Source organism: Zosterops lateralis (genome assembly GCF_965231275.1).
Source record: "Zosterops lateralis genome assembly, chromosome: 1".
Classification (NCBI taxonomy): Eukaryota; Metazoa; Chordata; class Aves; order Passeriformes; family Zosteropidae; genus Zosterops; species Zosterops lateralis.
The window spans coordinates 81040615-81068254 of NC_139762.1; the positions used below are offsets into that span (position 1 = coordinate 81040615).

A 27640-nucleotide genomic window follows, 5' to 3' on the forward strand; every position below is an offset into this window, starting at 1 on the left:
GTAGCTTAACTGCATTAAAATCAAAGAGCTTTCATGGTCAGGGGGTAATCTGTGTCATTGCTGGATGCCATTAATCACCCCCTCGACTGAGTGCAACACTTTTGAAAAGTGACTTATAGATGATTGAATAACTTTACTCTCTACACCATTAATGGTTCCCAGCAGGCTGCTAGCGTGCAATCACAAACATCTGTGCATTTGAAAGTTTCCACTTCCCCAGACAGAGACATATTTTACAAAGGAAAAAAGAAAAGGGGAAAAAAAAGGAGAATTTGTTTTTGAATAAGTGGTCTTTGGAAAAAAGGGCTAATGGAAAATGTTTGTGCTTTAACTCTTGTATGTTATAGTATCATCTGAGTTTACCTTGAGATCTTTATGCTCTTAATGGCATTAGAAGAATTTTTTGGTTTTAATTTGTTTTTGTTGTTTTTACTCTGTAGGATCTTTCTGACATTTGATATCCAGTAGTGAAAGAAAATGAATCCTGCTTAACTCATGGATGTCTTTGTTTTAACTGTGTTTAAAGTAAATGTAGCTGCTTACCCCTAGACACTGCCGAGTGTGCATTACTTATTCAAAGCTGGTGATTCAAGCTCTTTTGGAAATCAGCTTAACAGAACAGAGAACAAAAATCATTTCTCCAGGCAGTCTGCTGCTTCTGAAGTCTTTTAGACAAGAATTTAATTACTCAGGGAAAGAGAGCTAAGCATTGAACTTGTTTCCTCTCTACATGGTGTCACTGTGGTTCCTCACCTCACCTGTCCCAGGTGGGTGCTGCATAGCTGTTGTGACCATCACAGAATCACTGAGTGAAGGTTGCTTGGGACTGGAACAGATCATCCAATCAACCACCCGTGTTCAAACTATATTTCTTTTCATTTAGCCTCTTCTAGCACATTTTACAGATTATCTCAACTTTTTACTTTTGAGGAATTGCAGTACTTGTCCTACATATCCTGTACAGTATTAATCCAAGACTAACATCTTAAAAGCATGAGATTGATGGTGCTGTTTCACAATTCACTTTTCACTGTTCTTGCAGTGAAAAGACCTCACCTAAGAGGACTTGATAGGTAGAAAAAAAGAAAAAAAAAAGGATGACCCAAAGGAAATAAGAAGAGGGAAGTATGCCTCCTTTATCGGTCAAAGATAATTGGTTCTGTACTGAATATGCGTTTTAAGTTATCTATGGGTGAGGATATGACAGGATTAATCAGTTTCATGAAGCAGTGAAAATTTACTGTGTAATTGAAAGGTGAAAGGTTTCCATCTGTTAATCAGATTGGTACTGGGGTAAGATAAAGATAGCCTTGAGTTAGAAGTCTAACAATTAATAATGAAAAGGAAAGTGAGATGAATTGTGTGTGTTCCCTAAACACTATGCAGAATGGGACTCCTAGGTAAGTATCTGTTACTCCAGAGTGTGTTATAACCAAAAGTTGATGTATAGTGGGAGAATAGGATGCCCGAAGTTTCTGTTAAGTACCTCTTTGACAAAGCTAACTATGATTTTAGAAGAGTGGCATCTTTGGCATCTTTGCCAATTCCAGCATTGCTGCTGGGAGTGAGGAATGTTAGATGGATTCAGAGTTCCCACTTCACTATCAAGTGGGGAGGTAGATTTTTCATGCTGTCTCAAATAACTTGTCCAGCTACTTAAATGAGGCACCCTGTTGTTTGCCACATAATGGGTCCTGTGTACCTGAAAATTCTTCCTATCAGATTTTGTTTGTTTGTTTGTGACTTCTAATCTGCCTAACTTCTGTGGCCTGTGGTTTAAATGTACTCATCACTGGTGTCCTGAACTGAGCACCCAAGGGGTAATGTCCAATTCTGTGCAGAATATATGAGTTTTGAACTTCCTGGATGTATTCTGCCTTGTTATCTGAACTGGTAATTCCTTTTGATGGTAAGAAAATGGTAGAAAAAAAATGCATGGCTGGGAGAGGGATTATATTGTGCAATTTTTTTTGCCCACTACACTCGTATGTTTTATCTGTACATGTGTACATGTATCTGTACATGTTTCCTTTTTTTTAGCTGCAGAAAATTACTTGATAATTAAAAGCAAATCCACAGTAAGAGAGAACTGTCCCATATACAAATACATCCCTGCAGAATATCTGTAGCCAGAGGAACTTCAGCAGCTACAGTAGTAGTGAAGTGGCAAGGATTGGTCGCAAAACTTCTTTGCCAAAAGGGGATTTTGTTTGGCCTTATGTCTGGCCATGCTGATGGTCCTGATCTGGTTGAATGCTTTCCACTACCCAAATTATTTTATATATATATATTTGTAATATGCAAGAGAAGGGCTTTATCTGTCAAGATCAAGAAAATGAGTTTTCATCCCACCAAGTCGGAATCGATAACAGGAGGATCATTAGCTACTGGCACTTGTCCTGGAACATAAACTACAGTTGCTATTAAAAGAATGTGGCTGTAGATTAAACCTGTCTTTAGTGTGAGCATCCAGTAGAACATCATGAGGAGAGCCCATAAATCATATTTAAGTTTTAGAATACTCTTCCTGTATAAATTAAAGGAAATTAAGAAATCTTATTTGTTCTGTGTGATATTTTTTCTCCCCTCCCACCTCCCCTAGTACTTGTAGGTAGTATTGGATTATTCAGCTGCAAAGAGTTGGTTGTGAATTTATCCCCAATATTCAGACTTCCATTTATTCTTTTTTAGTTTTCATTGTTAATGGCTGAAACTTGGTTACTTAACTGCTCTTTGAATTCTCTGCTGCCACTGTCAATGCCGGTGCCCAGTTCTGCTTAGTGCTACAAAGTTGGGCTTCAATCACCAATGTTTTCTGTAGGCAATGGGCAAATGGTGATATCCAGGAACCATAAGGAGCTGAGGCTGGACCTGTGCAGACATTGGTAGGCACTGGCTGTGGATACTGTGTTCACTCTTCACTTGTGAGTTGCTGGTTTATGTCAGCTCTGAGCTTGTCCAGTGACATTTTTCATTGCAGCTTCTGAGCTCTCCCTGTGCCAGCCCCAGTGCTCTGGCTGCACCTCCTGCCGTGTCTCCATACAGGCAAGACCTTGGGGCTTAGCTGCAGGAAGCCTCTGGGATTTTGGCAGACTGCAGTAAGTGAAATGTGCTCTACATGGGTCTACAGGTCCTCTGATTTGGAGTTTGCGTTTACAGACCATGATAACTGAAGCTAAACAAAGCCAAGCAGCCTTTAAGAGATGTAGTAAAAACAAACAAGTGTGTACATCTCTCTTCCTAGATATCTTCATTATGGCAATGGCTTGGAATGAGGCTGTAACTAATCCTCTAAAGTGTCAGTCTCCTTTGTTTATAACCTGCTTTCTCATCTGAATGATAGTCCCACCCTCTCTCATGCTTGCAGCAAAGTTGATATGGGTTTTTTCCCCTGCTTCCTAAGTTGGTAATAGAAAAGTACAATCATATCTTGTGCTCTTGACTAAGTTTCCTCTGCATCTATATTTGTTGACATCAAGCATTAATAACAAAATGTTATTCTCCTGTTTTTGTAGAGAATTATCTAGCTGAAAAGTAACCCGTGTAGGAGCATGGGGAAAAGTAGCATGTGTGAGCAAACCCAAGCCTAGATATTTAAAAAAAATTCCAAAGCTTATTAATAATTAACTAATTACTAATCACTCTGAATGACACATAGATGGAGGTTTTGTATTTTGTGACAACCTGCTTATAGTGTTCTGAATCGTTTTTCTTTACTTATTGTCTGGCTTAGGTGTGGCAGCAAAAGCTGTTTGCAGTTTTGCACCGTGGCACGGAAATGGCCAGAATTCAACAGGTTTTATGTATCTCTGCTGAATTCCACCTTTTAAAACAGTAGGTTTGTGTTGATACATGAGTCAGCTTCTGATAAACCAAGGGCCTGAGTCAGCAAGGTAAATCAAGAAACAGTTTTTTCTGGAAACAATACTTGTAAAGGACTGATTGAGGAGTAAGGTACTAGTTGGGGCTTTTGAAGAATAATATGTTAGTAAGAGTTGCCCTTTAATAAGATCAACTGTGTAAGATATATTTACAATATAGCTCTGAAGAGTGTATATGTTCCTAAATCATTACTGACTGTTTTATGCTTTTCATCCTTGGATGTGAATTTTAAGTACAAATATCTGTATTTAATACTTAGCACTAAAACTAAAATGTATGTTTGGTCAATAAAGTAAGGAATTATGAAAGGAGTTTTGGATGGTCTGAGTTCACGTGTCATACAAAGATAAAATGGTCAATTTTATATGAAAAAACTTGATCTTTTTTCTACCAGAGGAAGAAGAGTAACTTCTAATCAAAACTATAGTGGGATAGTAAAAATAAATAAATTGGGAAAACTTATTTTGCTATGGGTCAATTATGCCACATTAAAAAAAGGAATATAACTTTCCTTGATGTATCATTATAATACAGCACTCAGGTTGTCGTTAGTGTTCACTTCACACGTGCTGACACCACTTTTACCTGGAAGCTATTCAGTAATGACAGAATCAGAGACTGTCCTGAGCCGGAAGGGACCCACAGACATCCTCAAATCCAATTCCTAATAATAATGGTATCCAGTAGTGGTGTGGTGTTTTGTTTTTTTGTTTGTTTGTTTGGGTTTTTTTGGGTGGCACTGTTAACAAAAAAACAAAAAAAACAAAACAAAACAAAAAAATCACACTGATTATTCAACAGGGAACAGTAAATTTGTTCTGGAAACTAAATACTGTGGTACAGAAAATTCAACACTTTTCATGTTGTGGTAAGTGTGGGGAGATCCTTCTCACAGCTTTGATAAGCATCCAGGGAAGTCTGGCTTGTCTGTGGTGTGAGCCAGTGATGCAGAGCAATCTGCACTTGTGTTGCAAGGTGTTGTGCAGATCAGCCCAGTGTTGCAACCATCATGGGTTGTGTAGCAAAGGAGCTGGGAGCCCTTTTCCAGTGGCAGCTAGAGTCCTGGCTTTTGGGCTTATGCATGGAGATGTCAGTGAGAGTTTCCTGGCACAGGAGTTTCTTTCTGGCAACACTTTAAGCACTTTTTGTTTTCAGTTATGTAAATTGTGTGAGCTGCAGGACAAGATCAACTATGGTCTAAAAAATGGGAAAAGAGATTAAAATTTTCTGCTTTGCTGAAGAAAAGGTAGTGGAAACGACACACCTAGCTATTTTGTGCTATTCAGAATTGGATTGTTATCATCTGGTTTGCATTAAAAGCTGTAAATGAGACTGGTAAAAGAAGTGAATAGAAGAAATTGGCATCAAAGCTAACTACTTTCCCATAGCTTAAGGTAGAAATTAAAAACTTACTTCTTTTCATGCTTACAAGGGTAATTACAGCTTGACTAGTATCCTTATTGAAAACACGTTTTCGGCCTTGGGATACTTTGGATTGTGGAAGATGGCCGTCCAGAATAAAAAACAACATGCTCAGGCATTTAAAAAAGTTTTTTCTAAGAATTTACTGTAATATTTTCTTAGCTTCTAGACTTTAAGATAAAAATTAGATACAACAGTGAATTGAAAAAGTCTTTTCTGCCCTGGCCAATGGGTTAGTGTCTGCTCTAAATATTTAGCTGTATACAAACAAAGATATGGAGATAAGCCTTCCCCCTCCCTCCCCCCCCAAAAAAAACCCCACAAAAAACCAAAACACCCAACCCCAAAAAAACAACAAAACTTTGAAGGGTGCTGTTCTTTGTTTCTGAGTACTCAGATTCAAGCCTTGGCTGTCATCTCTTTTAGAGTGTATGGAAATATTCCCTAGCTTCCAGGAACAGACCCGTGAAATCTGTGAGATGAAGACTGTTTTTTTAACAAATGTAGTCCTGGTATTGGTTTGTGTAGTTGTTTAAGTTACATTTTGAGTGTAAGTTCTTTGTTTGCAAAGAGCAGAACATAATTTGTTGCTAAACAAATTATAAGCCATTGTAGGCTGTTTTTTTTTTTTTTTTTATTTTTTTGCATCAAGTAATCTATGATGCTCTTATTTATTTATTTTTATATCAAATACCATCTGTGTTCTTTATTATAATACTGTAGTTTTAGCAATTAGCTCTACATTGCTAGATTTGTACAACATATGTTAATAATTTCTTTACTAGTTAGAATTGATCTTTTGTTCCATGCTGTTAGTTCTGAAATCTGGAACTCTGTTGCTTACCTCCAAGTTACTGATCCTTGAGCCATGAAATATGTTTCAGGTTGTTTTGATATTATGTAGATTAAGCTTAGAATATTTTAAACCCCACAACGCTGCGTGCATTGATTTATTTATTATTTAAATACAACACAGCTTACCTGAGATAGTGAAGTTTTTTCAAATGCAGAAGACATTTACAGTGTCTTCTGCACTGTCTTTCTGGGAGTTACTGCTCCTTGGATTATTACTGTGGAATCATTCATTGTAACCCTTTTGCAAGTAACTTCTGGATGAATTGGTGCATTTTGTAGTCAGAATTCTTTGTTTGCTGGATCTACCTGAGAGAGAGGGTATTTGGCATTTTGAACAGGAGTGTGTCTCATGAATTATCCACCAATAGCTTCCTCTGACCAAGGAAGAAGTGATACTGAATATGGAGGGGGATTTACGGTCATCTCAGTTCTACTCTGATTTGAGTATAAAGTAAATTTGAGCTATTAGCTAATTATTGGGCTAATTCTGTTAACGTAATTCATTCCTCTTGAAAATTAATCTGAAGTGATCAGAAAAATAAAAAAGATGACTCTTCAGGAAAGTGTTTGATTTCCTCATCCCACTTCTGTAATACTGAAGCTGATGGCTGGTTAAGGGCACTTAACTTCCAGACATTGAAATCCCATTTCCATGTTGTTTGACTTGGCTGCATTGAATGCATCCTGGTATTAAACAACAAAACAAAACAGCTTTGTATGATCAGAAGCACAGAGGTACAACTTCTTTCTTGGTGTCCTGTCATCCCTTTCGTTATCATGTTCTGAATGTGCCCACACAACACTTAAAGGCAGAAGGAAGCTTGTTCTGTTTGTGGTTCAAGCTGGCTGGCAGGGAGCCAGCTCCCATCTGAAGGCAGTGCGAACTTTTCAGTTCAATGCGGCGTCAGACTTAAGTTAACACAATTCTGCTGTGTCTACAAGTCTTATTTTTCCCCTGGGTTTGTTGGGCAGCTTGGAGCTCCTGAGGTATGACCTTTTCTGCAATATATGATATAACCATACTTTTTATCACATATGCCTTTTTTTTCTTTGGCAAGCGATGAATTGAGAGTTCTCTTAGAAACTTTGAGGCTCTTCACTTTTTCTGCTCTACCTACATGCCCAAACTCATTTGCTGTTTGGAACTTTTAACAACAACAGTTAATGGTTTTGACTTTTTTTTGTGTTCAGTTGCTCTGTTATTGCAGCACTTGAAAAATGGGGTATGGAAGAAAGCCAAAGTAAAGAATTTGCAATTTAGAAAATTTGTAGCTAACTTCAAATTTGGAAAATCTAACCCGGAGATTTTATATTTGTGTTGTGACCATTTAATTCAGATTCCGCCCTGCAAGCTAGGCACCCAGAAAATAAGGGGGGCGGGTGTGTGCCTGTGGGAAGTTACGTATGTGACTTGCTAATCAAAGTGGAGTGAAGGGGTAGTACTGCCCTCAAACTTCGGCTGGAAACCTCAGCTCCTTTGTTCTCTCCTCTATAACCCTCAGTGTTACTGAAGTGAGAACTTACCTGTAGATGGCCTCTCCCTTCTCCAGCCTCTCCAGCTATAAATAAATGTGTAATAAAAGTGCAAGACTTAACGTGACAGTAGTTGGACAGAGCATCAACAGTCTGGGGAGTGAAACTGTGAAATTCAAGCAGCTTCCAGCACCGGCTGATGAGCTTGTGCACGTAATGCAACCAAGTCCAAGCATCAAGTTGTAGCTGTACAGACCAGTAGTAGCTGAGAAAGAGAGAGTGGAAGCAGGAATCTCAAGTACCTGTTAGCTTGAGCTCTGCGAGGGCCATCATTCAAATATGATTTTCTGCTCTGCATGAAAATTTTGGGTCTGTGGATTGGCTGCACTCTTTCCATATTTATCAGAAAGAACTACTAGTTGCAGGAACTGAGTTGGTAGCAGGCCACCTAATTCCTTTGACCCTTCCACTGGAATAGCAAAAGAAGCCTAAGTCACATTTTTCTTACTTTCTTTATTACCCCTCTCTCAAACAGTTGCGATATTCTTGAGACTACAAATAGAATTCATTTCTATCATCAACATTAACTTTATGCTGGTTTCAGAAGCTTAGAAGTGATCTTTATCAGAAACTGGAGGTTGATCCTTTTGAAAAAAGGTGTGATGAAGTCACGAGGGTACAGGCATTAATCAGACCTGCTTGCTGTCAGGCAGGTTCTGTGTTCCCTGGATAATCGGAAACCTTGCCGCTGCTTTGTCTCTTAGCAAGGCTTTTGCAACTAGAGAAGAGCGAAAGTACTTTTTTCTCTTCTCAAGGTTCATCGACATAGCTTTGGTAATTTCTACGCATCTGTTAGCTGGAGCTGAAAATCATTCATTAATTGGCAATGTTCTCTGTATCAAGGAAATACGATCCCAGTTGTAAGATTAAAGTATGACCTGCTCCTTTTTAGCACCAGACCTATATTTCAATATTTGTAGTAATTTGTTTGAAGGGCTTGGCCTGGAAACCCATTAAAATGCATTTTTTAACACTTGCTCCAAAACCTTATAACTGTTTCTTTTTTAAAAATGTGCAAGGCTGTGATTTACAGCCCCTGCTCTCCAGCTCTGGTGGCACTGTCAAGACCTGTGGATGTTTCAGCACGTGGGTGGGTTGGCAGGTATGATAGTGCCTGGACTGTCTTTTGATTCCACAACAGTTTCTTGACAATCGAAGATAATGTTGACTGTGAGTTTCATTTTAAAAAAGGGGTTTTTGTGTGTGTGTGTTGGTTCAATTTTAACACTTTTAACTTTGGATTCTGAAAGGTGTGTTGTTATTGTTGTTACTTATTTTAAGGAAATCTACTTGAGATGAGAGGTTGCTAAGTAGCCATTCTTTTAATTGGTTACCTATTTTTAGTTTCTCTTTTATTGTTGTAGTTGGAGGAATAGAGCTGATGTGTGTGCAGGATCAGCCTCTTGCTTGTCTTTGGTTCCTGTGTGTGTAAGAACTCAGGGGAGTTGCAGATTTAGTGGTTTGTTCTGCCTAGTTGAAAGATCTGATGTTAACCATGATAGTTATACATATAACTTCTGCCTGCACTCCACACCAAGGAAGAAGATAAGCTATGGGTTTTGGTTCTTTGGCTTCAACTGGGGCTGGATTAGAGGACGTGGAAATCGAAGATTACCTCGTTCCTCACTGTTGTTTTTCTTTCACTTGTCTTTGTGATGGTTTCAAATCTTTGTGTGTCTCAAGACCAAGTCTTCAGTGATCTTGACTTTGTGGCTGTTTTGTGACTGAAATTTAAAAGTTTTTGATTCAAACTTCTTTAAAAGTTCTTGTGGGTGAAGGAGGTATTAATCATATCTTTCAGAATTTGATATTTGGTTTTGTAGCTTAGTTGTAATGAGTGTTGCAACCTCTTGCAGAATTTAGTATATTTCTTTTATTGGAGATTATTGAATGCATTTTATGGTTGGGGAAGATGAAGCCTCAGGGGAGTACATTTAATTTTTTCTGCCACCATGTCAGAGGACCTAATTTCCCAATCACAGGGCTCTCTTACCATTCTTCATCTCCCATTTTTATTAATTGCATGGCTACCACTTCAGTTTGATTTGGAAGACTTTGCCAGAAACTGGCAGTTACAGGAGGGATGCTCCTTCCTGTCTGTCTGCCAAGGGCTTGTCCTCACACATATCTCTGGCACACTGTTTGCCAGGTTTGGTGCTGCATTGGAAAGGGCCTTGCTACTGCAACCTGAATGTGCTCTATCTGTCTGTGGCATTTCTAATTTGTATTTACTTTCCAAAGCACCCAGTCACTGGCAGATTGCAGATTTTGATCAAAAAATCAATCTGAATTCCTTTTCAAGACATGTAGCTTACATTTATGTAGCTTTTAGTCTCCTCTCTAAACTTTACAAGAAGCCTGAAAATGTAGAAATTTCCTTAGATGATGATGATATTATTATTACTATTACTTGTTGGTGGTGTGTTGTACTAAATTTTAAGCACTGCACAGAGTAAAGGACAATATAAATGTGACAGAAAATGCATGGGGTATAATCAGACAAAATATATGCAGGTGAGGATTATGTGACTGCTAAATGAAAACAAAGAGTAGGTAAATAAGGATTGTTTTATAAAACACTGACAGGAACCTAACTTATCAGAATGGAAAATCATACATAACTATGGAGAATGTTTCAAGGAGGTTTTTGGAGTATCTACAGAGTGAACGTAAATACGTATTATGTGCCAGAGGAATGTTTTCCTGGTGCCAGGTAATTTTTAATTCTCCTGACTGTTTTTTTTTTTAATCCTTCTAATTTAAATGAGATTTTAAAAAAGCCACAAAACCCTCTTGACTACATTGTTTTCAAAGTTTTTTTTTCTAACTCTGTCTATTGACATCCCTATCTTATTTTGGCTCTGAAACTCTGGTGTTGTCTAGTCATGTCATTGAACTAAACAATATATTTAAGCTTACTGTAAGATTTAAGACCAAGGGTGACATTCACAAGAGGCCAGTTTTCCAGTGTTACAGGTGACTCTTACACTTGTGAAACTATTATTTTCCTTCATTTATCTGTGTCTCTCTTCTCTGCAATAAAGTGTTTAAATCCCACCTTTGTTACATCTTTTTTTTTTTCTTACTTTTTAATCCAACATGTCTGCTGTGCACTTCAGGAGAGAGGCATTGTGTGTGTGTGAAAAGTGTGTGATGTGGATCATTATCAGTGATGAAATCTGTCATTCAGGCTATCCTTACATGAGTTACTGGAGGATATGATAAGAAACTAATTTGCTGCTCTGTGAATCAGCTTTGGGATAGACCAGAACACAGCCAGTGAATTTCAGGTTTGCAAAAGGGACACAGAGATGGAAGCAGGAAGTCATTATGGAGTCATAAGTGGTAGAGTTTGAAGGAACCCTTAAAGGTCATCTTGTCTAATCCCACTGCTGTGGACAGGAGCATCTTCCACTAAACCATCTTGCTCAAACCCATCCAGACTGACCTTGGTAACTTCCAGTGATGGAGCACCCAGAACTTCTCTGAGCAACCAGTTCCAGTATTTCACTCCTCTCATGACAACAAATTTGTTCCTTATGTCCAGTCTAAATCTTTCGATTTAAAACCATTGCCTCCTGCCTGGTCACTGGACATCTTGGTAAGAAGTTTCTCTCTGTCTTTATTTCAGCCCTCTTTATATACTGAAAGACTGTTGGAGAAGGGAGACGCGACACCATATGGTCATCAGCAGAACTCAGTTTATTTAAGTACAATCTTGAGTTATATACTTTGCTTAATTAACTCATACATATTGCAAAAGCTAAGCTCCTAATTGGTAGTGACTATACAATAGTTTACTTCATGTTATATCAGCATATTGCAACAGTTTATATCACCTTGTAGCATTTAACTTCTCTTTCTCAAAAGACCAAAATTTTGGTTTCCAGTGCAGCTTCTGTATGGAATTTGCTGTCAGGGTCACCAATTATTGTTTTGTTTGTTGCCAACACAGCCCTGTAAATATATTATATCTCTATTGTCTCTTCAGATTGTCCTCACTTTTGTATTGTTTATGTTCTCCTAACCATCCTGTCTTGCCTCTGCAGGCTTTCTGTGCATGTCTGCTCTGTGTTGTTCAGTCCTGACCTGGCCTCCTGAAGCCTTGCTGTCCTGTCTCATAGTCCTTCCTTCCCTTCTGCTCCAGCTCATCCTAAATTCATTACCCTTGATAAGCTGTTTTTTTTATTCTTTATTTGTCCTTCAGTAACAGAATATCCTTAAGACGTTTTTCACAGACTAACCTTTGCATTTGTTTTCTGTTTAGCTTCTGTTTTCTTGTCAAAATTGTTTTCCTCCTCCTTCCCTTCCTTTTATCTTAGGTCTAATGGACTAGCAGATCTGATTACATTGTTCCCTCCCTCTCTTGTGCTTTTTTTCCTGAGCCTTATGAGGCTGAAATGGTCTCTCTAACCAGCCAAAAGAATCTGATTTTCAAATGAACCCATCTTGTGGGGATATTTAGTCCTGGCTTATGTTGGTGGTGGTTTTTTTTTTTTTTTTTTTTTTTTTTTTTTTTTTTTTTTTTTTTCAAGAGATAGATACTTCCTCAATTGAACCATTTTGGTCCCTCTACATAGGTCCTGTCTCTCTTCTTCCTTTTTCTCCAAGCAGCTTCTTTCTCTCCTTGGGTGCCTCAAGAGAGAGTCCCTGCTAATACAGGAAAGCCCCTGCCTCCCATTCTGAGTCCTTTCTTGTTTTCATCCTTGGTGCAGCTGGATCTACTGGGCTGACTTCACCGGTGCTCGCCTGAGGGAGTGTGCTCTGCAATGTCCTCATATCAGCAAGCTGGCCAACTGCTGCTGCTGAAAGATGTGATTTATAATAGATATATTTGTCTCATAGCGTTTGACTTCGGCCTGAAGAGAGAGCTAAGTGGAGAAAGGATAGACTTTAGCTGAAATACAATGTGCAGCTGTTCTCCAAACGTACTGTGTTTATGATCCAGGATAATTCAGCTAAAACGATCTGGAAACCTTCGGAGATAAAAATGCGTCATTTAGTGGTTATCCTTCTTATTTTCTGAAGCAGTAGTAAGCTTGCACTCTTTCACTTTTTGATAGGTGAACCAGCTGGAGCTTGGCGTCTTGGAAGGGCTAGTTTTTAAGAACAAAAACATGTCAGTTTATCTGGACAGGCTGTATTTGCTCCAAGAGCTGGGCCATACACCTGGGGGATTGACAACTTTTCCAAAGGAGCCAGAGTGTGACTGGAAAACACTTCATTCCACCCTGTCGAGTAATAGTGTTGTACTGACAGGGGAAAAAAATCAGCATGATAGATACCACTCAAGATCACTCTGGACATTTTTGTTTTCACCAGCATATGATGAGGGATCAACTCATAGTGCAAGGACTGGAATGTGGCCAGGACCATGGAGATGGCTAGACAAGTTACTTACATGTCTGAGACACGTGGCCTGAGCCTGATGTTGCTTTTTTTTATTCCTCTGTAACTTCTACAGAGTGGAACTGACATGCTTCTTATTAACAGTGCACTCTAACAGTGGTATGTAAAGGAGGTAAATAACATTTGTTCTCCCATCCCTTAATGCACATATTCAATGCAAAATGCCAAAATATGTGACTAATAAATGATGCAAAGTTTCTGTGAAGAATGCCAATAGGTTTTCTGTGTTCTCATTTCCACTTGAAAGTGATTTCTAATACTTCAAACAGAAAGCACTGTGTATGGCAGTATTTTTCTGTGTGTTTACTAGAACACTGCACTGTTGTATCTGTTTATAACCTCTCTGTCAGCTTCAATCAGAGGTGCTGAATTTTAACCCTAGAACATTTTGACTAATGTGGAAGATTATGATCTCTGGCCTGTGCTCCAGAACAGAGGGAAATTGAAATGGTGGACTTGTAAAAATATTATGTCAGTCAATATTTGTCTTTACACAAACATACTGAGGTTGGAAAGTGTTACAGATGTTCAGCTCTAGGAGATGTTTAGTAGTTATGTGGCAGTAGATTTTGCTTTTCCTTCTCCAGCTTGGCTCCAGATACTGCCTAACAAGATTATCTATGTGCTTGCTCCTACTAGGAGGGCAGTGCTAGTTCTGGCTCTGTGCTGGGTTCTGTTTATTGAAGGTGACCTTAATTCACCCCAGAAGAACAGTTTTCTGTTGCTCAGAGGAGTAAACTGACTTACAAAGCATCCCAGTGAACTCCAAGGAGTGGACAAAGAAGGGTGAAGGTGGAGTGGGTCCATTTACAGCAGTACACTCTTTGCTTAGCTCTGCCTCCTTGGTTGACGTAGCAAATTTAGGTGGAATTCAGAGCAGCAATAGGAAGATGCTTAGTGTCCCATCCTTCCCCTGTTGCCAGAGGCAATAGGTGTCTCAGAAAATAGTCTAGAGTAGTCTTTGCAATGCTGCAGTGTGAACAAGACCCTGTATTCACCGTGACCTTGGTCCAGGCAGTGGCTGAACTGTTCAGCTACAAGTTCCATGAATTGTTCATTCTGCACTGGCCACAAGATGCTGCAGTTCAAGTGGGTGAAAACTGAACCTGATCCTGTCAGGTGCCAGACAGCCTCAATAGTTGGCAGGGCCATCCCACTGGCTCTAGCAGCTCTGCTGGTGCACAGCTCAGGCAGGAAGGAGTTGGGTGTTAGGGGAAGGGAGGGAGAAGTGAGGAGAGCAAAGGGTAGAAGGAAACATGGCAAGGGAAGAAGTGAAAACAAATGGTGACAAAGAGAAATGGAATAGAAAAAAACCCTTGCAGGAGTTTTATGTTGCCTTAAGATTTTGTAAGGACAATATAATCAAAAATATTATAAGAAAAGGTAGTTACTGAGATTCCCAAAACTTTGGTCTGATTGCCCTGCACTGCAGTGCCTGATGGATTCTCCTTCATATTTTACTGAAACTGTTTTGAATGGTCAGATGTAGATTTGGTTTTGGTCTGAGTTGGTAGGGAGGGTCACACTGTCTGTGTGACAGCTGGCAAGAGCACCCCACACTGTTGCTCCTTCAGCCAGCCTTAGGTATTAGACAATACTAGAGTTACACCTGACCTTGTTGCTTGCTTGTTCTGTTGGCCACTATGGGAACTGGGCATTTGGGATGTCTTTTCTTTCTCCTTTTTAGGTTGGTTTGTTCATCAGCTGGCTGGAATGAGGATCAAGGAGAAGAGTGCATATTTTTAAACATGGTAGGATAAGATGTGAGGTGAGAGAATTTGTTATGTACCAGTTTGACCTGAAAAAAGACTTGATGTCCAGCAGTTAGCTTTGGGGGAGCCATTTGCCATGGAAGCCTACTGAGAGGGCTTGTATCTAGATTACTGTTCTAGCCCCTGGCTGCTTAACTGAAGCAAACCTTTTACTACAGTTTTAATTTGCATTTTTAATCACAGACCTTGAATCACAGACACTGGATTCCTTGCCAATAAAATAATAAAAAAAAGCTCTTTGTCTGCTAATGAATGTTCATGCCACAAGACCAGACTAGAAATAGAATAGAGATAGAATAGAATGAAGTGAAACACCCCAAAATATATACGGTATATTTATGGACATTGTGTTTTTATTGTAGGGAAAAAAATAATGCAGAAAAATAGCCTCTGTATATTTCTTGTTCACTAATTTTCAGTGGCTTATGTCCTTCTCATTTCAAGGGGATGTGGCTGTAGTTACAGATGGTGAAACTTAGACTGGGGAACAGCCTGGGGAAAAAGGGCTGCTGGTAGAGGAGGTCAATTTCTGTGTGAAATGGCTATTCCAAGTGGATCCACAGGGGCTGGCAGATTTCCACAGGCTGAGCTGGGTGCTACCTGATCCCTGTGCCAGACAGCGAGTGTCGCCATGTTAGCGTGTGTTTATACCAGCATTCCAGTTTTGACTTTGTTATTTATAATTTGACTATATTGCTATAATTATTAGTTGCTCTTGGCCCAGTAGCTGTTGCACCAGATGGCAAAAGTGATCATGCTATGACTCTGCTTTGCCTTGTTTAAGAGTTCTCAGCATCCAACTCTGCCTGCAGAAAAATGTGATCCATTTACTACTGAGTGCTTCTGGAGGCTTGACTGCTTTATTGAGGTACTTTGCTAAGAATAAAGTTCCAAAAAACCTAATTAGTTTTTTTAATCTACATCTACCATGCCATATGAATTTGCAGTGCAGCTAAGCTTGATCTGTCTATGCATTGTGGAAACTCATGTCAGTTATTCTGAGAGTACCCACACTCACGCAAGATCTGGTCTTAGTTTTGTTAACATATGAAAATATAAGAAATTTTGTTTCTGGTGTATAAGTGGATGAATTGTGAAAAAGTTAATTTGATTTCAGTGCATGGGAGTATTCGCTGGTACTGTTTAATCAGCTTGTGCAGATGTAGTGTTGGCAGCTTCTATTAGATCACATACAACTAGATAAAAATGTTGGAACAAATGATAATTGTGTTCCAATGGCAATAAAATTGCAAGTGGTACTTTCATGTAATAAGGTGCTACTTGTATATTAGTTAATTTGGGCCTCATGCCAAACTATAGTTGTCTGATTTTAGCTCCATTTTTAATAGACTGGTGTGTTCAGTAGGTTGGTTTGGTGCGTGCATGTGTGGCATCTGTGCTCTGCAAAGTCTTCTAATGGAAATGGGTTCAAGGTGTGACTGAATTCTCTGTTAAAGGTTAGTGGTGTCTCTAAATGAAACCATGTTGTTTTCCTTAGTTAGATCCTCATAATTCTAAATAACCAGTGAGGGAGTACGTACCAGGTATTTAGACAAGCTAATCTTCTGCATATATTTCACAGGATTAATCTATTTGTGTGAAAATTAAACTTCATGTTATTCTTATTCTTTATTGAAGTACATGAAAAACCATAATTAAATTTGAAGTGTTTCAACTTGGTTTTATGGTAGGAGGAGCTTTGTGGACAATGTGTTTTTCGAGCTGTCCCATTAGGAGCTGCAGGGAGGCTGGTCTGGATTATAAATTTGTGCATCAGGACTCTGCTACGCTTTTTCAACCTGGAAAGAAGGATGTGAAGGAGCTTTGGGTGTCAGCACCTTATGGGAACAGAGTTCACTGTATGTTTTGGAGAGAGATGCTGGAGATGTCCCCTTAGCAGGAGGGGTGATGTGGAAGGAAGAATGAGGGGAAGGAGGACACTTCACCCCAACAACAGGAGCTGTCAGAATGATGTCAGAAGAGAGGTGTAGTCTCTTGCGGTATTTAGGTGAGTGCAGCTTTTGCCAAACTGGCTATGCCCTCTGCTACCTGTATGTGTTGTTTTTGTTGAAAAACCAGGGAGAAGAAATTGCAATGCTCTTAGTTGTTCTCTGAGACTGTGACTCACTTTCCAGAACTACTTTGAAGCAGTTTCCAAAACAGCATTTAAAGATAAAATTGATTAAGGTTTCTATTAAAAAAGCGTAACAAATTTCTCTGCTTAATTTAATAAAATGCAAGCAGGTATGCATTTGAACCAGTAAAATATTATATTAAATTTTTATATCTGTGCTGATCTGTCTGAAGGGCAGACAGGGAAACAGAATAGCTGTCACTATGCTCTGTCGTCAGGGACTAGTGTTGCACATTTCAGAGCTGTCTCCAGGCCACCATTGCAATCAATATTTACTGTAATCACAAATGAAATGAGGGAGTCTGAAAGTGGTGGGTGCATTTAATAAGATGTTATAATAACACAGCAATGAATTGAGGATTAATCGAAACTTTTTAAACTGGTGCTGAATTGATTTAGTGATTTGCAGTTGGCTTAGTACTGTATGCCTGTTGACAATAATTTATTAAAAAGATTGCATTGCAATTTCCTCCTAATTGCACATGGTATGCTTCAGGGTGGCAGGGAAGATATTAAAATATGAGTAACAGATGTGATGTTTGCTTATGGAGCATCACATCCTGTATATTTTCCTCATCCTGTTATTTATCTTTTAGAAAGGGAAAATCCACTTCTTCCTATGAAGTATCTGTGGTGTGGTGGATTTTTTTTTTTTTTTTTTTTTTTTTAAATTTTTTTTTTTTTTTTTTTTTCTCCAGAGGGTTGAACTATTCATCTTTTCTTATAAATCAGTAAGAGGAGAACAGCCAAGTATAGTGGTTATGTACCATAACATTATTATTACTGTAGGGTTATTAAGTCTCGATTCGGCCTTCAGAATTTTAGATGTGCACCACTGCTTGGAATCTGAGCTAAAACTGCTTGGAGAGGACAAAAACTTTTGCATTCATCTCTGTGAACTCTCTAAGAAATCCTTTATAGCTGTATTCTGCCAGATGTGTTCTGTTGCAGATGTGGCCAGGTAAAGTTGCTCTTGTCCTAGGTTAACTCTAGGGGAATCCTGTTTTCAAGGGCTCTGTTCTTATATTGACCAGCTTTGACAACGTGTGCAGATCTATATGTTCTGTGTCCTGTTGCTGCTGACATCTCAGTGCAGACATTGTCTCTCTCTTGTGCCATGGGATGATGCAGCATCTGAAGGAAGGTAGAGTTCTTTTTTATTTTTATTTTTATTTTTATTTTTTTTTTATTTTTTGGGGTTTTTTTTGTTTGTTTGTTTGTTTGTTTTTTGTTAAAGCAGGTGCAATTTTGGAGACCTGGTGATGAGAAGGTACTAACCATGCTTCCCAGGCCCTTCTCTTGCAGTCTCTTACCCTTTCCCTTAAGAAGAGCTGTGTCTTCTTTAAAGACTTGAAAGAAATTGTAACTTTAACTCATTGTTAATTCAACTTGGATTATATTTCTTCTAAGATAAATTGATGTCTTTTCCTAAAAGTATGACAACTTGAGATTTTCGGAGTTTTTTTTCCCTATTATTTAAGAAAAAGGAGAAAAAACTCCAACCCCCAACATGTCTCCCAACCAACCATTACTAATTATTGATTAATACCAGTAACTGTTGTCTGTGCATTTATTTCTTTGCTCACGTCAGAAAGCTTGAAAAAAAAGTGTTAAATTAAACTTTGATATGAGAGAAAATTACTTTGCTGAAAGCGTAGGAACTTTAAGCTCTTTTGGTTTCCTGTTAGTTTTCTCTGTTGGTCTTATTGAGAAGTAAAATTCCCTCTAAGACAGAGAGCTAGTCTTGTGGTAAGATAATATCCTTTAAAGTCTTTTTCATATTCTCTATAGGAGTTGTCTATACTGCTTCTGCTGATACTTAGAACTGTAGCCCAGTTCTTCAGCTGGTGAGAACCTGGTGTTTCTATTTTGTGAAAAATAATCTCAGTGTGTTGCAGATCATCTTCATGGTCCATGTAACTTCTTGCTAAGCACACATATTTTAAATACTTTTAATAGTTTCGGTTAGCTATTCCTGTGTGTTTCCGTTGAGAAAAAATGGAGCTTTTGAAATAGTATTTTTATGAAAAATGCTGCAAAGTTTTGTGCTCTCTTTTGTTAATAATTCCAATTAAATCCTGTTAATTTCTAAGGCATCATATTAGTTTTCTGATTTATTTCCTTCCAAATTATATCATTCAAATTGTCATAACCAATTCCTTTACCATTCCTTAATGGTCTCTTATGACCACAAAATGCATATTGCATGAAGTTAAAGGGAGACAAGCAGGTACTAGAAATATGGCTTTATGCAATGGAAGTTGGGAGAACTTTGACCAAAAAGATAGTTGCTACACCTGAAAATGAAAAATAACTTCTCTGTTGCAATGATCATCCACATAATCCTACATGAGCTGGATAGCAACACTCTGTGCTGAGACCAATATGCTGTCTTAGAATAGTCTTAATGTAATCACCAATTTGTTGTTGAAGAATCCTTCCTACCTGTTGTAGACCAAATCAGTGTGATAGTTGCCAGTGTTGAGAAGATAGATAGGATGGTATGAGGTACTTCCACTCATGGACTTTGTGAGTTTTAGGCCAGCCCAGGCTTGGTGCCCGGGTATTCATGTTGCTTATGTCATTGCTTGATGGGATGCGTAACAAATGATAGGACAGGCTGATGTTTAATATCACCTTTATCTACCTCCATGAGCTCTGTGTAGCATAGGAGTGATTTAGTTGTGTAGAAAGATGGGAAGGTGTGCTGTGTTACCAATAGATTTTTGCTAGGAACAGCCTTTAGAGCATGAAAATTGAATCTAAACTGGCTTTCTGTGGTTTGTATTACAGCTTTGCTGTATTGATACCAGAGTGTAATACAGAATATAACATCCCAAGTGAGGCTGCCAGGTCTCCATCCTTGGAGTTACTCAAAAGCTGCTTGGACGCTGTCATGGCCCAGCTTAAATAGGGTTTTGGACCAGATGACCTCTAGAGGTCCCTGCCAGCCTCAGCCTTTCAAGTGATTCTGTGATATCTTTTGCCAGCGTAGTTGCCTCTTAAATGAAAGGAGTAAAGTTGCTACATTGGTAAGGTACTCCTAATGTAGATCTGACCTGTAATCATTTTGTGCATGGTTTGCTATACTGTACCTTTTTTTTTTCTGTATGGCATTGTAGTAATTGCTTTGTCCCGTCAAGAATTTAGGGACAGAATGAGGGTACTGTATAGTAAACTGCATTTTGGTTGTTTGTGCATTCACTGGTCTGAAATTTAATAGACCTTCTTGTTCTGACATCTGGAATTTTTGTGACCACAACATCCAAGAGAACTTAGAACCCGAAAAATATAAAAGTACCTATAGGTGAAAAATACTGAGGAATTTTTATTCTGTGTTGTACTTTTGGTGGTGGAAAAAGTATTTCTTGAAATTGTTTTTTGGCAGGTGTGTGGCAAGTGAAATCCATTAATGTGAAAACCAGTAGCATTTGTGTATAGCTGATAACAGCATTCCAAAACCAAGATTGCTAGCTTCTGATAAAATAACAGAAATACCTGTTTACCACTTTCCATTTTGACAAATGGACAAATTTTACTTAATTTAAGTGAAGTGCTTCTCAACTCTACTCTCCTGCATCAATAAACTTCAGTAGTTGAGCCTTGCCAAGGTGAACTTTTGTAGTGTTCTTAAGGTCCTAAGTAGAGTTGTTCCTAAATTGACCAGCTTTTTTTGGAAATGAACAATGAAAATAAAGATGGACAGGTAGTAGTTAGATGAGACCTTAAAATAGAGTTTGTTTTAGGAACAAACTGTCCTTGACAGTGCAGCTGCTTTTCTCATAAAAACTCCTGCAGACTTTTCTGGGTGTAGGCAGTGAATGAGTTGTGAATCTTTGATGTTTGTGGCCCTGATGCCTGGCTGGGTGTAATGCTGTCTGGAAGAGTAATGAGAGGGGCTACAGTTCTCCAACCCAGATCCTGACCCCTCTTTAGCCTGCCAGCGGGGAGACCACCACATCTGCAAGTTGTATCCGGCTGCTAAACATCTCCAGGGTAGATGGCAAAGAGGTTCAAAGAAGGGACCTTAGTGTCTGCAGGCACTTCCTGGGCAATTTTTTCCTTGACTGCAGTGCCTATCACTTTGTTATTAAAATTTGTCTGTTTTGTGCTGCATAAAACATTAATGTGTGTTGTTTTATGGACTGCTGTGTTCAGTGCAATCTCATGTAAAATAAGCACAGAGCTCTTCACTGAGCAAGGTACTTGTGCAGCTGTTCAAAAACTGCCTATGCAATACACACAGAGACAGGAGAAAAGCTTATTTATTTTGTCTTAGGACATCCAGGAATTGCTTGTCTAGCTGACTTCAAGGAAAATAATTTCTGCTGGAAACATTCAGTTCCAGTTACCCTGGGTGTCTGAGTTTCATAGATAATTTGTGAGTCTTTTGAATTTTGTCTGAGGTGAAACTGGACTCTGAATTGCATCATGCACTTTAGTGCTAATGTGAGTAGCACTTCTTGCATTTTTATATTCACAAAATAAGACACCTAAATTAACAGTTAACACCTGATCTGGGACAAGTCTTGGTTAGAGAGTGCTAGGTGAACCACCCAGTCATTTCATTCTCCCAAAAACCAATACTGATTATCTTTTGCTAGAATGTTTTTCTTTGTACTTGCATAACTATTTATTTTTTATGTTTTATCATACAAACCCCCAAAATTTAAGCCATCATTCTGCAACTGGATAGTCAAAATAGAACTTTATTTAGACATTTTCAAATAGAAGCTTTCAAATATAAGTCTTTGACACTTTTTTAAATAAAACAAAAGCATGTTGAAATGAATAAAGTGATTTTAGAGTGAAAATAGGGCAAAAGAAGTTTTCAACCTCCCAAATGTGTTTATATAAAAAATCATTTTTCTTGACTCTTTTGTAACATCATGTGTCAAAACTAGCCATTTAGCACAAAAGTAATCTGATTTTATGGCCTTCAAGGGAAAAGCTATTTGTAATTCTAAAATATTAAAAAAATTAGTAGAGCTTGGGAATATGCATGTGACAATATAATAGCGTATTGAAGTAAAATTTGTTGATGCAATGAATGAATAAATACTTTATTAGATAATGGCTGATCAACATGTTGGATCTGGCATATCTAGAAGTGTGTACTTGAACCAGAAGGATTGTGAAGATTTACTCCTCTTTGTACTTCATAGAGAAAGTATTTTAACCTGCCAAATGTGCAAAATGTCCCCAAGTGAGAATTATGTCATTTTAGGTTCAAAGTAGCAACTTGTATGTTCTTCCTGAATTTGTAAGTTTAAAAAGTAGAAAAGGCTGGGATCAAGATTTTCACTAAGCTTTTTAATAAAACAGGACAGGATCAGTAATTTCTAAATCACCAAAATGGTCCTCCTAGCAAAAAGGTTTGGAGTTTTCTTCTGCACACATATTTATTACTCTATTACTCACTATTAATCATTAACTTAAAAGTCTGCCTGTGCTTTCAAAGTATGTCTCGACAGTTTGTGCATGAAGGAATACAAACACAGGTTTTCTAAAATGAAAAATAATTGAGATAAATGTTCAGAGAGGAGCCAAGTATTTGAATTTGGCTTCGGTTGTATTACTACTGTCTCAGGACCTGTGGCATAGTTCCTTTGCGTAATAAATTATTCTGCCTAATGTGTTTAATTTATATAGAATCATAGAATATTCTGAGTTTGAAAGGACCCACTAATCATAATATTTGAGAACTAGAGTTTAAGCACACATTAATAAAATGAAAATAGTTGTAAAGATGGTCCTCAGTAATAGCTTAAGTAACAGTTCATTAATGGTGGGTCGTGCTGAGTTGCCAAATCTGATTTCTCCAGGTACCGAGCTGTGGGTAGGACCATACTGTATTGGAGAAGTGTGACTGACATGCACACATATTCCCAGGCTGGTTTTCCCACATCTATTTCAGGGACTGATGGGTTGGAAACATTGGTGACTTGAGCTTCACCCCTAGTTTAGATTTGCTGGGACGTGATCAGATTCATGCCTGTTCTGCTATTGATACCTATGCTAGCCAACATAAAACTCAATTGGTATGTCTGCAGCAGAGACAAACTTGGAAAAGAAAGTTTGGTAAAACGCTACCCTAACCAAATTGACCAAGGGTTTCCACTGGCAAACAGTTTGCAGCAGCAAGTGAGGAGAAAGGAACATTTTTTCCTGATTTATTTACAAGAAGTTCCACAATAACTATAGCCACAGAACTCTGTGGGCATTTCCTTGTGTAAACAGGCCCTGCCCTCTGTTTGAAGAGGGTAAGTGTGCAGTCTTTTGCTATATAAGTGAGACTTTGGCCATAGAATTTTGCAGATAAGGAAGTGTTTATCCTATATCTTATATTTGCCTTGTGAATTTTGAGTCACAGTTTAATTTATGGGTATTTAGGGAGTGAGGAATAACAGCATTTGGTTTATAATTCAAACTTGAAATGATTTCTTTACTGCTTGTTAATTGTGAATGTTCACATAAAGAGACTGAAAAAATTATGTTGACAGGAGCTTGGAGTAACTTTACCTGGAGTTATAGGTGTTGAATGTACAAATTTGATTAGAACTGAGTCACTGGTTAAAGGAGCTCACCTTTAAAAAAAAAAAAAATTAAGGAGATTGTCTTATAGAATGAGGTAAAACATTTAGATTTCTAGCTGATGATGTTTTTTTGGTCTAAACTACTATTCTGTTTCACAGAACATAAACATTTATTATCCTCCCGGTGCACAAAATAGTTGGGTGCCCACTCTGTGGTTCATGGGAAAATGGTTTGACCAGGAACTTGTTGTTTGGCCAATACTTATCTGTACAAAATAGAACATCTTGCAACATTACTCATTTTGAAAAAATTTAATTAGAAAACTAGGAAAATATTTCTAAAATTTTATATTTAAAGTCATGTGAAATTTCTTTTATGAAAAAAAAAAAGTCTACTGTGGACTTGGCACATGCAGATATTCATGTAATTAAGTTTTTGTTTCTATTCTACTTTAAGTGCACTTCCCAACTGCCAAAGTATTTTTTGCTTTCCAGTTTCTTTTAAGGGCATGAGTGTTCTTTTAATCACAAGCTGGCTGCTCACAGCATTCTTTAAAACACTTGCTCAGCTGCTTCCTAACTCAGGATCAATAACTTCATAGATAATTAAACTAACCATCTCTTAAAAATAGATGCCATCTTCTATATCCCTTATACCCCCAACCTCCCACTTATCCTATATGACAATCTCTGCTTATGCTGGTTTGCCAAGCTGAATATTGATACTCCAGTGCCAGAATGCCTGGCCCGAGCCAGTGAGGGATCCTGTGCAGACAGCTGCACTACTGTAACTTCATAGCTTGAAATGCAGGGACTTATTTATTTATCCTAAATATAACTAACAGCAATAAAAATGCATTTTTTTTAAAAAATTGCACTTAATTATCAGCCCAGCTGTTGCTGCTATGAACGTTTTCTAGGAAATACTGTTTCAGAAGTTCTGATTTAGATTTTTTGGTTTAAAAGTAATGTTAGCATGCACTAACAATATTTTTGAACCTTTAGACACAATATTGAACTTGTGATTTCTGTTAAAACACAGCTTGATGACTGTCACAAATGTATAATCTTGAGCAGCTAAACTGACCTGAAATTTATAATTCTTGTTATGAAACATGACACTGTTCTGCAACAAAAGACATTAAGCTGGTCTAATAAATGCAGTCATAATTTACCATTCTTACCGAGTTATGTTTTCAGCTTTCCTGGAATAAATCATAATTTCTCTATTGATATTTTCAATTGGAAGACACAGCAAGTGTATTTACCGTTAGATAATTCTCATGTTCTTAGAATTTTTACTTTATAAATTTTAACATCATCAATTTATATTGCCTCAAAGAAGTATGAAATTGAAATCCAGACTTTGTCTTTTTAGGATTGAGGGATGTTGATAATGGGGATTATCAAAAATCTCTAAAGTGGCTGTCTATAGATTATAGGCCTTTTGGTCGTGTTTTGTAAGAGTATAGATATTAACCTTTTTATCTGCGAAATGTTAGAAAGAACCTTTTGCAAATGCAAAGAATGTTTGAGGTGCAAACCAGAGTGGTGTAAATTTGTACAGGGGAAAAAAAAAAAACATTGCTGTGCTTCAGTTTCAAAACTGTACTTTCAAGTCAATGATTGCTGATCAGTGCCATTTTACTTTCATATGGCTTGCTGCGATGCATAAGATTTCTGGGGGAAAACACTGCACAAGACTGAGATTATTCTTAAAAGGCATTTATGTACTTAAAATTTTGCATTCTGACATAGAATGCGGAAGTGTTGCTTCCAAAGTGCCTTGAAATGTAGAGGTTTTTATCAGTGAAGCTCTAAGTTTGTGTCATGTAATTGAAAAGCTTTTTTTTTTTACTGTTTGTAAAATTTGGACAAATAGTAGAATAGTACGTTTAAGAGTCAGTATCTCTCTCACAGGAACTCCTACTTGATTTCTCTGTAAAAAACTCTGTTAAAACAGATCAGAGTGGCTCCTATGTGGGCCATAATCAAAGACCTTGGTAGCATTTGAGTTGTCTTAGTACTTAAAATTACAAATGACACTGAATAAAAAATGATGAGAAATTATGACTTAGAGAATAGTAGGAACATAGATTTTATAAAGGCACTGTGTGTTTTGATATGTGTAGACAAGTTAATGTTTTTTTTTGTTTATATACAGTTTTCTCAAAAAGCATTCTGGAACAAATTGCCAAATGTAAAGGAAATATATATTTAATATGTTTAATAACTGCATTCCCATTTCTCTACTGCATCTTTTTTAGTAGTGGAACCCTTTTTAATATTCCAAAATACTGAATCTGACACAAAACTAATTTGTATAAATTACTCCATGAATACATATTCGAACATTCAGATATAGTGTGAATATTCTTATAATTGTGCGGTTGGGGTGAACTCTTATTTTACTCAATTGAATTTAAATCTAATATAGTCATTTGGACCTAAGCTCAGGAGGGAGGTGGGATGAAGGGAATCAATTTTCTCTGTAACAAAATGGACTTGTTTTTCTGCTCTGCTCTCTCAGCTTCCTCGCAGATTAAATTTTAATAAAATGTTAGTAACATAGGAACGTTTTAGACATCTTCTTTTTTAAAGTACTTAACTATTAGCACAATTCCAACGGACTTTAAAGAAACAGTTGAAGAATTTCTAATTAATAAGTAACTTTAACTCAAGTGCTGCAGCTTCTTAATAAACTTTCAAGTAATATGCAACAAAATATATTTTATTCCCAATATCAAATACATTAAATAAAAACTATATTAAAGAAATTAAATTAATGCCTTAAAAATCTTATGTATTGGACTAGTAAATTAATAAATACCTACTCATGGCTTATGTTAAAATTCTGATATGACTCTGCCAATACTCACTTGTTGCAATGATGGAGTTATTTTCTGAGACGGTTGTGTTTGTAAATGATAGTGCAACATTCTTCAAACTGCATTGGCAGTTGCTCAATACATTTCTCCATGAAGTCTCTTTTACTAATGGAAATACTTGGTAGTGGAAAGGATAAATTATTGTTTGCTCAGATGTTTAGAGCTCAGGCTAGTAAAAGTCAAATTAGTTTAAAAAGTAGTGGAAACGCCTGGCTTTGGATACACATAGGACTAAACCAAACTGCTCTTTCTCGTGGGAGAAATTTTTCTTACCCTCTTGTGCCAGAAGTGTTTGGTGGGTCTCAGCATTTCCAATCTCCTCCCTCCCAGCACTGGGCAGCAGATGTTCCTGCATTGAAGAGACCCAACAGCGTGTTTACAATTCCCAAAATATTTTTAGCAGCCAAGTACTATCATACTGAGTGACTTGAGGAAGATTCTAGGAGCATTGTAGGAGTAGATCATTAATTCTGCTGGGAATTCTTTTGGGATAGCAGATTTGACAGAGGGCACAAGTACCTGTAATACAGGTGAGAGTAATCTTCTCTTGAAATCAAAATCTTATTTCATTTTAAATTAATGGTATTTATGATAATGAATGATGGACTTTAGTAGTGGTAGGCTATGAACTCTTAAAAGGAAATAGGGAGGGGAAGAAGGAAAAAATATAGGGTTGTTATTTAAAAAAACCCCACAAATCAACAAAATACTTTTCAATAAGAGATACTTGGGAAAATGTGGAAGGTGGGCTGCAAACAAAGGGCTTATTTGTTTGAGATCTAATGAATTTCATATAGTTGCAAATGTTATATGTGGTCTTGAGTCTCTGATTAATTGTTTGTGCTTTTGTAGCCACACTATTTCTAGTAAGAACAAGGAATTTTAGTTAATCTCTAAATTTGTAAAATTGGGATAAGTCCTTTAAAAGCCAGAGCTATTTTCCATGCCATTTGCCAAAACTCTGACGGCTTAACACAGAAACCCGAAATTATCTTCTTGTATGATAATTTGATGCTGCACCTGTGTTTGCCTTTGAGTATCTATGGATGATGACCCACAAGGGTGAACAGCAACCCTGGAGTGTGGTGTAATGTTTTCAGCATTGCTTTCAGCTGGTCTAGGGGTGTTTACCACAGATGTGTGGTGGGTTGACCATGACTGGCTGCCAGATGCACATTCAGCTCCTGCTCTTGGGGTCTCTGTGTTCCT

At 37.7% G+C, this 27640-nt stretch overlaps 1 protein-coding gene across 6 annotated transcripts in view; it reads left to right on the top strand.

The window, feature by feature from the left end:
• SEMA5A (semaphorin 5A) overlaps positions 1-27640 on the top strand; it is a 310831-nt gene that overhangs the window by 21604 nt on the left and 261587 nt on the right. Inside the window, exon 1 of one of the 6 annotated variants that reach the window (XM_083854441.1) lies at positions 26944-26961. The exons of the other annotated variants lie outside the window; for them this stretch is intronic. The gene's annotated coding sequence lies outside the window, so the exon portion shown is untranslated. Of the gene's footprint in view, positions 1-26943; positions 26962-27640 lie in introns of those variants that run through there. 6 annotated transcript variants of the gene reach the window in all.